The sequence below is a fragment of the Squalius cephalus genome (assembly GCF_949319135.1).
Source record: "Squalius cephalus genome assembly, chromosome: 2".
Lineage (NCBI taxonomy): Eukaryota > Metazoa > Chordata > Actinopteri > Cypriniformes > Leuciscidae > Squalius > Squalius cephalus.
The window spans coordinates 38,808,201-38,821,455 of NC_137123.1; the positions used below are offsets into that span (position 1 = coordinate 38,808,201).

At 40.3% G+C, this 13,255-nt stretch overlaps 1 protein-coding gene across 1 annotated transcript in view; it reads right to left on the reverse strand.

Annotated features, from left to right (window-relative positions):
* The window catches only part of LOC307145102 (uncharacterized protein), a 590,539-nt gene that overhangs the window by 212,576 nt on the left and 364,708 nt on the right, over positions 1-13,255 (reverse strand). The window lies entirely within an intron of this gene.

A 13,255-nucleotide genomic window follows, 5' to 3' on the forward strand; every position in this document is an offset into this window, starting at 1 on the left:
TAACGATGAGCAAAACGCCAGTGATCCGCCAGCGGCGTCCGCCGGTGGGCCGCCAACTTTGCCACCGGTGGTCCGCCACTGGCCCGCTGGACTCATGTTAGCTGGGGACTAAAACACTCTATTTCCACCTTTCGCCGATGAGTGACGCAGATTTGAAAACTCACTCAGCAAACAAACAAAAAGACAATTATGAAAAATAAATTGAATATTGCACTTAAAATGCCATGGTTTACATAAATAAATTATCGCCTAAAAATGACAATTCATATTGTGTCTTTCTGTCATTTGCACTAAAAAATCCCCGTCTCATGTTAAGGTCCCTACGCAGAGGAAACACTGAATTTCGATCTCACCGGTGTGAGTAGAACGTGATCAACTGCTAAATTCAAACTGTGCTTTTTTTTCCCAACTAACGTGATCATTATAAAGGCGATTCAATGCTTTAGCTAACAAATTTGTGAATATTTTGTATATTTACATCAGTATGTATTGAGTGGTTGTGGTCGTGTGACGACACGTCACCATGGAAACAAAGTGATACGATCTATAACGGTCGCCTTGAAAAGCTTACGCTTGGGAGCAGCTGATTTTTTTTTTAACTTAACTAAGTGTGTGAAAAGGTTAAATATAAATGAATGTTAGGTGGATTATTAAATTATGAAAAGTTCAAAACTGCTATTGTGGCTTCAATCTGGCAAGAAAAGTTTGGATCAGGAGGAGAATGTTTCAAATACAAGAACTGAAGAGGATGAGAGTGAACCAAGCACTAGTGCTGCTAACAACACAACAGTGGCAACTTTGAAAGCGCCGGTGAAGGCAGCAGCAGCAAACGCTACAAAACAGTGAGAAATTATGATGACATTTTATACATTTTTTAAAAAATTACCTGTGTAACAGTGCACACAGTGCAGTGTTGATGTTAAAACTGTGTTGTTACAATGTTTAAAGTGGCTGACAACAATACATATTCTTATTATAAATAAAACTGCCTGTTTTTTTTTAGCTGTGCATAACTGTAGCTGAATAGTTAGGCCTACTACGCTACTGTATTTTAATATTGATCATTATGGTGGTACTTGGAGAGCCAAATATTTTCTGAGGTGGTAGTCTACTTGGTGTAAAAAGTTCGAGAACCACTGATCTAAGCACCCATCCCAATAACATTATCAATAAGACATTATTAGTGTCCATAAGGAAGTTCAATCCATTGTTTATGGCCTGACGAGCCGCGGGAAAACCGCTACTCTGAGTGAGTTTTAAAATAGTAGTTTTTGACAATCAAGTGCCACCCCAAATAAAAGACTGGCCCAAGCTGCCCCCCCCCCCAGAAATAATGTCCTGGCTACGCCCCTGAACACACGTAAACAATGATGTTTTGCCGCCGGTGTGATGAAGTATCCGGTAACTCTATAGGCTGAGGACCCAAGCAATCCGATTGGTTCAAAGCACGTTTTATGGGTAATCGCTTTAGTGCCTGGTTATAAATCATACAAAATCACTTTATTATAGAAGACGTTTGTACTACGTTATAACGAGTCATCAATGTATTTAATGTATTTTACATTATACGTTCCATATACTACTATTTAACCGAAGCTATATTGTGAAATTAAACACTTCTCGTTGTTAGTGTGTTTTTTAGTTTGCTTAGATAGTAGCATAGCATTCAGCTAACGTTATCCGATGATCGTGCTGAGTTTTTTTTTTTTTTTTTTCAATAAACAACTGAGTTTTTTTTTTCTTATCACAATAAACAATAAAGACGTCTGACAAAGAAGGAAAAAAAATATATAAATATATATATATATATATATAACATCCTCAAAATGTACAATATAAATCTTATTATATTATAAACCAAGAGTCACACCTCCAGCAAATCATCTGAAAAGACATTTTCTATACTGTACACATGACAAGGGAGAACAAACTAGATTGAAAGAACACAAAACAATAAAAATAAGCTAAAACAAAATAAATAACATAAAACAAACCAACTAAGAGGGACTCAGCTCATCTGAAGTGTTATTAAACGTTTATGCAGTTTTTTAGCCTGGGCATTCTCAACCTTTATAAGACTCGTGCTATGAGCTTTACCTGATATTGCACTGATACTGCCTTACCGTATCGCGAGAACAGATTTAGATCAGGCATACTACTGGCATACTAATTGGGTCCTAAGCCCGGACCCATTTCTTCAGCCAGCCGGACCGGACCCGATTATTCAACACACATGGCGGAGAGGGTGAGATTCCGTCATATCCATGGACAGTAAAAGAAATGGACACAGCGACCCCATTGGAACTCAATTGAGACAAGTGAAGCCCGTTTTTAGCGATTGTTAGCACTTCCTTTCCTGACGCGCGCAGACTCAAACCGAGCAAAGCGTTACACGGACCACGTGAGCAACCCGTCTGTCTTCTAGTAGCTGTGCCAAGAGAAATCTGAATCATTCCCTTCCGAATCTTCCAGAGACGGAGAGTGTGAGTAGGAATTGTCCATGAGCTTGGAGCAGGAGCAACGTTTGCTAGGTATTCTGATTAATTATTTTGTCATTTTGCCTCGACGTCCCCCCGATTGCCCGCGAGCGTCTCCTCCTGTCCATACGGTAATCTCTCTACTGTGCGACAGAGAGTCGCTTGGTTGACGCAATCGTTAGCTTACTTTTACAAAAACTGCTTCTACGGGGCCATAACATAGGCTACAAGGTAATGGAGCATTTTATACATTGTCGTGTTTCTTTAGAAATAAATAATGGACAAATGGAGTCTTTAAACTCCTCAGATGTAAAGTTATTCGCTGTCAAAGTGACGCCAAAATGAATGGGAGTCAATGGGATGCTAACTGCAGGTGAAGTTCTGCTACCAGATGGTGGCACGCGGCCGGCTTCAACTTCCGGTCGACTTCTTTCCCGCCTGGTCATATCGAGGGGAGGGGCTCTGTACCATGACGACAACTCCTCACTCTCAATAGATGGAGAGGAGAGAGGGTGATGGAGCCAATTCAGTGGATGGGGATTATATTAGGAGGCCATGATTGTCAAAGGCTAATGTATGGAATGTGGCCAGGACATCGAGGTTACACCCCTACTCTTTACGAGATTATTTTAATGGAATTTTTTACGTCTCATCCAAAGGAAGGATTCTGTATGCATCAAGTGTTAATTTCGTTGACGAAAATAAAGACGAAAATTATTCGCCATGTGCGGGCGTCGAGGTAACGTTATCTAGCCGTTGTAAGTTATCTATAGAGAGCAAACGGCTCGTATGCTTTTGAATCTCTCTCACGGTACCACGGTGTCTTTCCCCGATCGGTCTGTACAGCGTTCAAGTCGACCATTCCTAAAATGATTGGATTGGCATGCAAATTAGTCTTCCCATTTACAGATGTTTTTGCCTGCCGTGTCTTGCCGAGAGGGGAGCGCGCATGCAGGTCTGAGTTACGTGACTGTATTTTCGCGGCAAATCCGACCCAGAGCCTTTACACAGAAATACCGTATGAGGAATACTTGCTTTCAGAGGTAATAGCAAAGTGGATCATTTTAATGTGAGATTACAACCCCTTCACACACAAGCAAATAAAAAAGGATTAATTTTAGTAGAAAAACTCCATATCGCCCATTTAACAAAGCTGCGTGCAAAACGCAATGTTAGACAGGTCGGGCAAAAAATACTCAATTCCACTAATGACTATCATACTATAATATACATTTCTTCATAACATAGCATAATATCATTATAATACTTACCTCTCGAGTCTCGACCACTTTCTCGTTCCGTCGTTGCTGCTCTGCAGCGTGGTGGGCATAGTCGACTGTATAAGGTGGTCGGGCTGATTCTTCTCTTGCAGTTGCAGCAATTTTCTTTTTGGCGACTCGCACATATTGCCATCTATCGTTTAATTATATATGAGGAGCTCTTTTCCAAAACGCGATAAATCCATTTCAATAGTTTTCAGGAAAATTATATTTTTTGCCTAGACCCACACATTTTGTGAATATTTAATTTATCCTGTTAAAATGTTGTCGTTTTTTGGCTCAGTCTGAACATGTTGAACAATGATTATTAAATCAAACAACAAACTCATAATTATGAGATAATTAAGTCATTAATTCAGAAAAAGAGCAAATATTTATGAAAAATTATCTCGCAATTCTGAGATAATTAAAGGACAATTCCGGTATTTAACACCTTGAGTCTATTTTGTAGTTTGTTTTGGATGAACAAGAGTGGTGGACAAAGAAATTTTGACAATGGTTCCTGTCGCGACTTTTTGACTATTTTAGAATTGCCCATGGCCGCTTTAGAATGGGAGTCAATGGCCATGCACAAGCATGCCTTTAAAACAACCCTTAACGTTCGTTTTCAAAACTGTGCAACTCACCGAGTGGTTAGTGGTGTTCGTTGATGATTAAAAACAAGTAGCGTAGCGAAATACATTTTCTGTCGTGTTTTATTTGGCATTTTGTAAAATCCCATTAATTTCCGTTGGAGGACTCATTGCTCGTTGATATTACTGCGCTACCGGAAACGGAAAGGGGGCTGTTTACATGTGGTTGTAGTCTTTTATGGTCTTTTCGCTCGGTTCGCTCGGAGTAAGTTAGCGAAATAAACAAACAAAAAAATCATTACATCTACAATGGATTATGAAAGGTGGATTCTGGACCCGCTCGATTTTGAATTTGACGGTCGAGGATACCGTTTCGAACCTGAATATACAGAAGAGGAGCTACGTGTAAGGGAGATGGAGGCTAGGGCTATGGAGGCGCCTGAAGCTCCGGCAGAAGATGTCCCGAGGATCACGGGAACTTGGTGGTGTGCCTGTGACAAATGCAGGCAGATGCCGACGGAGGTAGAAAGTCGGTGCTGCACGGAGTGGGACCTTCTCCTCACAGATGGTATGGCCAGCCTGAATGTCTCGGTCGACAAGGATGATGTGTCGTCGGTCTGCATTACAGACAACGAAGTGCGCCAGCTAATGTATAAACCCGTGCTGGAAACTTTCTTCTGGGTACCAAAGATAAACTGGAAGAAACGCCCCACACCCGAAGGACCGAATGGAAAATTGTCAGAAAGGTAAGCTACATTTATGTATTGCATTTCCTAGTCATAGCCAATTTGTATAATTCGCATATACCTTGACTATAATTTTTTCGAAAACTATGCCACCGCTGACGCTCTGTTATGTAATCCTCAGGCAATACCGACTTGTGGCTTATCGTGTAATTCTGGAGTGGGCCCTCAAAGGCCAAACACTTGGACGAGGAAATAGAATTGCATTGCCCAGTTGCGTGGTGTGGGCTGTTAGGGATGCATTCCCATCCCCCACTGGACAGTATGCGGGGTTAAAACCAAGCGAGATAGAGGACTTATTTTGACTTATTCCCACTTACATTTGCATTCAATTTCTGTTAAAAATGTTTAAATAAAAATCTATTTTTCAAACTTCTTTTCTCATTTATTTATAAAATACTACATACCACAGTCTGTTACGCATAAACATTTTCACATAGACTGTGTATAGAATGTGTAAAAGTAGACATAGGCCTTCTATATTTGCAAACATATTTACAACAACCAAATGTACAGTATGGATTCTAATGGCCTCCTTACCTACAGATTTACCTACAGGAAAGATTGCATGGACTGCTACCTTACATGTAAGGACTGAAAAAAAAAACTGGAACGTACAGACTCTAGTAAGTCTCCCAATATTTCAGTAACATGTAAATTAGTCAAACTGCAAAAGTCCTATAATGTAAGGAGGCGCTTAGTTTCTCAAGCATCCGTGTGGCGAGTGAATCTGGATTTGTGTTTCTTGATGAGATCTTCTTTGGGGGGTCTCTCCTTAGTGGCAATGTTTGGAGGACACTGGACATGTGGCATATTTTCAGGTGCGCTTTCCTCCCTTCTCTCCAACACGCGTTCCACAAGGTGTTGTGTAAAGTTCTGACTTGTAGGCTCATAGATCTTCTTGACTAACCATTCCTTGCTTTGTTTAGGGAACTTCATACTGTATCTTGTAAGTCCTAGACAGAGAACATTACTTAGTCAAGTTGTTACACAAACACAATTAGGGACTTACTTATGAAATCTCAATACCTTCAGAAGTTTCTGCCTGCTCTCGGCCAACATTGTAATTGTTGTCCATGATGGCCAGCTGTGTTCGAGCTACCATGGTGTCGTATCCAAAATGCAGTCGTTTAGGCAGATACTTCAGCATAACGTTGTGGTACACCTCCAAAGCACCTGAAAATTAAAGTGTTTCATTAGACATTGAGAGTGACTACATAGATTGAAAAGGTGCATACTTCTTTCTAGGGATGTCAACGATTAATCGACGATTGATTAATTTTCTATAATACAATTAATTGCTACAACTTAATTGATACAACTTATTTTTTTACAAGTTTGCGTGTGCTTTCGCAGCCTTTTGTTTTGTGGAAATGTAAGTTGTAATACTGTGATTATTTTGTGTATGCCTATCTATATCTGATTTATCTCATATTGGATGCATGTGGTTAAGAATTAACTATGTAGTAAAGCGTAAATCCCTACATAAAGCTACATACCTGTATGTTTGAAGTGAGTCAACTGCTCTAGGTCGTTCAGAAGTCTTTTATCTTCTACAATAGTCCGTAAAGCCTTGAACACTTGAGACTCTGGGTGTAGCCATCGCTTCGTCCTTTGCTCATCTGGGTGTAAAGCAGGGTGAGGACATGCCCACTTTCTACCATCTTGTTCCCATGTGTGCTCCCCACAGATGTGGTGAAGGACTGAGGTCCACCGTCGCTTCAGTTCCTACAGAATAAATTACATTTCAAAACTAATTGTAACAAGACTATTTGGTCATCTGCTGACTGGATTTCATTGCCACTTGGTTATCTTTATACGTCCGGGTTATTACCTCAGCACTCTCACCACAAGATGAGCATGAGAACCAAAAGTGATTGAGGATCGACCGAAGCCAGCCCTGCAGGTCCCGATTTTCCTTTTTGTTGGCGAGTGCTACTAGTTTTTTCTTTATGCCTGTGTATAATAGTAATGAAACACAGAAAATTAACAAATGCAAATGTGGGTGTGCCAATTGTGAAGGTTCTCCTTCACAGTACAACATGTGGGGTCTTGATATCAGGTTATAATTTGATGATGGTAATTGAGTCACTCGCAATTTAAACTGTTTTGATACAACTATTTACCTTTTGCTACATGCCAAGGATCAAACTCGTGGTGAATCATCTGGAATTCCTCCCTCATTATTTTCCGAACTGATGGGGCCCGGTCTGTAGTGATGAGATCTATGTCTAGTCCTTCGTTAAAAATTAAATGGTTGAGGCCTCTCCTACAGCCTTGGGACTCCATGGCAACTGAACTGCTAGCTTCCGTTACCTGAAGAAATAGAATACAAATTAATGAATGAGCAATAGATTTTAATTTAGAGCTCATATACCACCCATTCCTCTTTGATCCTAAAACGATAAGGGAAAACAAATACAATACTCACTGAATTATGCTTTATCTAAACTTTCTGTCACCCAGAGTATAGTTTTACAAATCAGAGAAGAATAATTTTGGTTTTACCTGTAGTAGTTCAAAGTGGATGATCTCATTACTGGATAGAAGCTGAAACGAATAGGTGGAATACTTGCAGCTGTACCCTGTATAATGTAATAGTGTGACAACCTGTGAGTCCTCCTTAGTATCCAGAGGAGAACACTTCTAACACAGTCTTACAATCCATACTTCCATGTATTAATAATAATAATAAAATAATAATAATAAAAAAAAAACACTCACCTGGTGAGTCAGACCTGGCATCTCCACACAGCTCTATGGACGCGCCTTCAGCCTTTTGTCTCAAAAGGCGCTTGATAATATTCTCATGATGAGTCTTGTATGCAAAGTGTACTACTGGAATAAGGTATTGTGATTGGATGGAGTAGTACTGAGATTTCTGCAGGAGTTGCAAGTTTAGTATTCTGGCCCACTCGTGTACTTCAGTGAAAGTTGTTCCAGAGAAAAGCGTAGCAGCAGAAACAAGCAGGTTATTCTGTGCCATTCCTCTTGCATCAGGACATGATGCCCACCTGCCATGGTGATTTTTCAAACATGTCCATTCAATTTTTATATGGCTGCCTGCAGTTGTAATTTTTTTATCAGTGATGGGTACACCACATGTATGGCACGTTCTAAACAGTGTCATGAGGCTAGACTCGTTCACAATCCATTTTCTTTCATCCCACTCCTCTTGCGTTTCTGAGGAACTTGAACTGGAGGTTGCGCTTGAACTTGACTGTTGACTGAGGCTGAAGCTCATGTCTATTGGGGCATCCTCAATGACTGATGACATGCTGGTGTCCATCTGAAGCATCTCAGTTTCACAATCATCTGGCTGTTGAAAAGTGAAACAAAGGAATATAAGTAATATTCTAGTGATAATAAACATTGCATCACAAAAAGTAAAACAAATACAATATACAAACTTACAGATAGTGACAAGCTATCCCTGATCACAGGGAAAGCAAGGTAACTGCCAGATAAGGACTTCCTTGGGGATTTTGTGGATTGTTGAGGCCGTTGCAGTGGGCTGGTGAGAACAAAGGACATGCCAGAGATAGAAGGCCGGTCCTTCGCAGGAGTTGAAGAAAGGGGATATTTGAAAACAAGGGGTTCTATACCACCAACAGCCTGTAACAAGTTGCAGAACACAACATCTCATAAATATTACTGACACAAGCACTGTTGTAATGATGGCTCAGACTGTGCCATTTTAACGGTGGTTTGATTGTTTTCTTGAGAAATATTGTTTATTTATTTGCTACATCTGGCGTCTGTCGTTGCTATGCATTGCGCTCTCCACAATGACAAAGTAGTAGCTGGATTAAAACAACCGAAAAACGATTGATGTGACTCTGCTCCAATATTTACTTACGGAGAAGAGTAAAACACCCGTAGTGTTTGGGTGCACAGACTTTTTTCATCTCGCTGCGCCTGGTAAAAAACGAGCGCGTCGATTCGTTTCGGCGCCTGGTCTATTTTTGCTGCGCCGCTTACGCTGAATTAAAGTGACAATGCATTGATCATGGCCAAAATACACCGCAGTTTTACCCAAAAAGCGCATTGTTGCCCGAACAATAAAAACAAAGACGAACCAAAAGTTATATAAATGAAATGATTAATAAAATAAGCTTATTGACAATTATTTTCTCTTAAATGTATTTGAAAACGAAATAAAGCAGTTCAGCCGCGCGTGACAAACGCTGCTAGTGTGAAAGCAAAACGCTCGTGTCCTGCTCCCGCTCACCATATGCACTGGCTAATCACGTGCAGTGTGAATCCGGCGCGAGAGCGCTTAGAGCGCGCAGAAGACCCGTTTTTAAGAAGTTTTAAGACATAACATTTAAAGTTCGGGAATTTTAGACTTTTTAAAACCCCAAGGGAACCCTATCAGATGTTCAAGCTAAACTAGTCATACAAATAACATATCATTTTATGTTGTTTAGCTTACCCCAAGGTCTTCTTCGTCTAGCGTTGGTCCACTGAGCGTCGGTACAGCTGTCCTTTTCAGATAGAGTTTCTTCGGAGACTTTTTTCGAGAACCTGTAGATTTAACATAGTCCTCGTCCCGAAAGTGAAATGCACAAACACGATGGTCAGCTTTTCGAAGAACATCTAAAGGGGTGTTTATGTCAAACCCGAGGAATAAAAGCCAAAACTTTACTCGTTCAGGGTTGTAGAAAGGAATCCGATGACAACTCCTATTTTTAGGGATTTTACCGCAGTTTCTGACCGCACAAAGTTTTACCATATTGGATGGCTCGGTATGAAGTTGAACTCGACTGTGAGTGACTTTCCCGCGAAACCTTTTTTTACTCTATGCGCTAGACACGTTATCGCCATCAAGTGGTCGGGAGTGTGCCAACGCTTCAGACTCAAAATATCGAGCGGAAGTTTATACGCGGTTGTGAGGTATCTGAAAAAATAGTTCCGCTATAGAAAAATAAACGGATCGAAATCATACATTGCGCCGATATATTTGTTTTTAATCATCAACGAACACCACTAACCACTCGGTGAGTTGCACAGTTTTGAAAACGAACGTTAAGGGTTGTTTTAAAGGCATGTTTGTGCATGGCCATTGACTCCCATTCTAAAGCGGCCATGGGCAATTCTAAAATAGTCAAAAAGTCGCGACAGGAACCATTGTCAAAATTTCTTTGTCCACCACTCTTGTTCATCCAAAACAAACTACAAAATAGACTCAAGGTGTTAAATACCGGAATTGTCCTTTAAGAATAAGCTACTTACTATATAGGCAGTTTAAGATGCTTTTAGTGTTGTTTAAAAGTTAGCCTTGAATTCTCTAAAAGTAAAATGCTTATGTTTACATTTGCTACTGTTTAGCAAGATTTCATATACATATAACATAGTGTTAGTGCTTTGTAATACTGTTTTAACAGCAGTGTTTAGTTTTACTTGCAGTATTGCAGTATTTCAATTTTCATTGTTGAATTGATATCCAGAGTTGGTGCTTTGTAATACTGTTTTAACAGCAGTGTGTTTAGTTTTACTTGCAGTATTGCAGTATTTCAATTTTCATTGTTGAATCGCTTTGGCTAAAATATTTTGAATTTTTAAGACTTGTACTGGGTTGAATTATCTAAAAAGCCAAATGCTTTTTTGTTTACTTGATATTTTTTGAATCAATTGATATTTAAATGTTTCATGTTTAGGTGCGCCATTACTTTGTAGATGGATGCTCTTTTAAATTTGAAAAGTATTTGTAAAGTTTGTGTTTCTCATGTGCATTGGCAGTGTTTTGTAAAACTGTTTTACTGTATTGCAGTATTTTAATTTGCAGTGTTGCGAATTACACTTACCAACCAACTTTTGCCTCCAACAAAAATAAATGTTTTGTTAACATTGACTCACTGTTTTCAGTTTTTGACTTGGGCAATAGTTTCCAGTCGTAACATATTATTACTTGGTACCAATTTGCAATAGGATTTTTTTGTTCACTCAACTTCAGACATTGAGTTCTACAGACCAAAAATGTTGAATTGGCGCAACTTAAAAAGGTTTGTTAAAAAATAGTTGCACCTCTCCACAAAACTAACAATCTTAAGTTGACCCAATTAAATATTTTTTGTATGACTGACAAATTAATTTCAGTCAGTATAACTGTTATTTACAAAAGTTGAGTGAACAAAAAAAAAGCAGAAGGAAATTGGTACTAAGATTTTTTTTGTTGTACTGGCTTAAATTTTTTTACAGTGTATAGAGCTCTACAGCTTCGAAATAGATATTTGACAACACTGTCGTCAAAACTCGTTGGCGACTCTCCCCCCTCCCAACTTCTCCCGCTGGTCATGTGCATTTGTTTTCAAAGAACCCAGCGAATGCACGGAGCCATGTCCACTGAGGTATGTATGATACACAGAAGGCTAGCATATAAATGTTTAGATAGTGTATGTGTGCAGTGCCGTAAAGCAATTCGTTACATCGCGAGACCTGATATCACGCGATACTTCCTGACGCTGAGCCCCGCCGGCCCAAAGTTGCAAGGGTGGTTTTTCGGCTCACAGGCACTTGGGGGGTGCGAAACGACCACCATTCAACCCGAAAAAAGTCATATTCCAATCTACGAAGATGTTCGGTTAAGGTAAAAAAAGTTACTTAGTTCACCTTTAAGCCAGTTCTATGGAGCAGATTGCGCACGCAAGAGAGCCCTGCGCATCTGGGTGGGAGCTGTTAGCGCAAGCAAGGCAGGCAGAGTTAGCGAAGGCTGGAGAGGGAGAAGAGGAGGACAGTGACGAGGAGGAGGAATTCTCCAATGAACTTGTAGTTGAGGATCGCGGTGATGATAATAGTGATGAATAGGGTCCTTTTATATCACATGATTGCAGTTGTTTTACAGAGTAGCCTTCATTCTTTCTTGTTGATGTGTTTCTGGCAACTAGTTCATAGGCTCGATGGATATTAGGCCTACCGGTATTGTTCAGCCCATGGCTGTCACATTTTTTTTATTATTTTATGCTGCCATAATCTAAAGGGGGTTGCACGCGGGCCGCGGCACACCGTGCGAGAAACGCAGCGCCGCGCCGCGTCGCGTCTACGACAACTCGAGGTATCACACACCGGACGCGCATTTTGTCAGTTTATGGCCAGCAATATAGTTATATTTAAGGATATTATGGAATTAAGATCATGTCTGTACTGTACTATGTTATGACTGTACTGTACAGTTAAATGCAATCGTTGCTTAGTCCGATAACATCAGCAATTTTCATTCAAGCAGCTGATTTCTGTTAATGAATGTAAGGGTGTATTCACACCAGGAAAGTCCGATAGTTCACTTGCTTTGGTCCGGACCAAATAGAATGTTGATTTTTTTTTGTTTGGTACGGTTCGCTTTCACACTGCTCTTTTTGCAAGTGAACCAAAATGTGTAAACAAAACCACACGTGTGCTAAGGTCGTCCATTCATTGGACAGGAATTCTCAAGCAGGGAAAAGCAGGAAGTGCACAAACAGGCTCAGCATGGAGATATTTCGTAATGTAATATTTGTTATTTTACTGATTTGGTGTTATTCTCTAAAAACGCAATATGAAGAAACTATATGGTATAGATAAAAGCCCGCCCGCACTGACTTGGGTCTTTACATGCGCTTCGTGAGGCACGGCACACAGACGCAAGGTCTCTCACTCCCTCTCTCTGCCGTGCGCGCGCTCTTGCTCGCTCGCTTTAGACACCATTATGCCAAAATGTCCGTTTTGTTAAGTATCCTCATAAGAGCAGTCAAATAAAAAGACGCAGTTTTCTGCAGTTGGGTCGGTTCATGTTCACACCATAAACGAACCGTACCAGAGTTCGTTTGGAACCGTACCGAGACCACCTCTTCAGCTGGGTCTCGGTTCGATTGTTTGGTCCGCACCCGAGTTCGATTGCTGTATTCACACCTGCCCAAAAGGTCCGCACCAAGGGGGGAAACGAACTAGAGTTCGATTTAATCGAACCAAACGAGGCAGGTGTGAATACACCCTAAATAAATAAAGGCCTGTCTCATATAGGCGCCTGTCTCAAATACAAGCCGGTGCAGTTCGGCGATTTGGGAAAATAAAAGTCTGGGCTGTTATTTGAAGTTTTACGGTAGTTGTGTTTGTGATTTAGTTAATAAAACGTTTGCACAATACGCATTTGTTTGTGATTCTCTGTTTGTAACAAAGTCAATTTACCAATTTCTGATCTTCTGAAC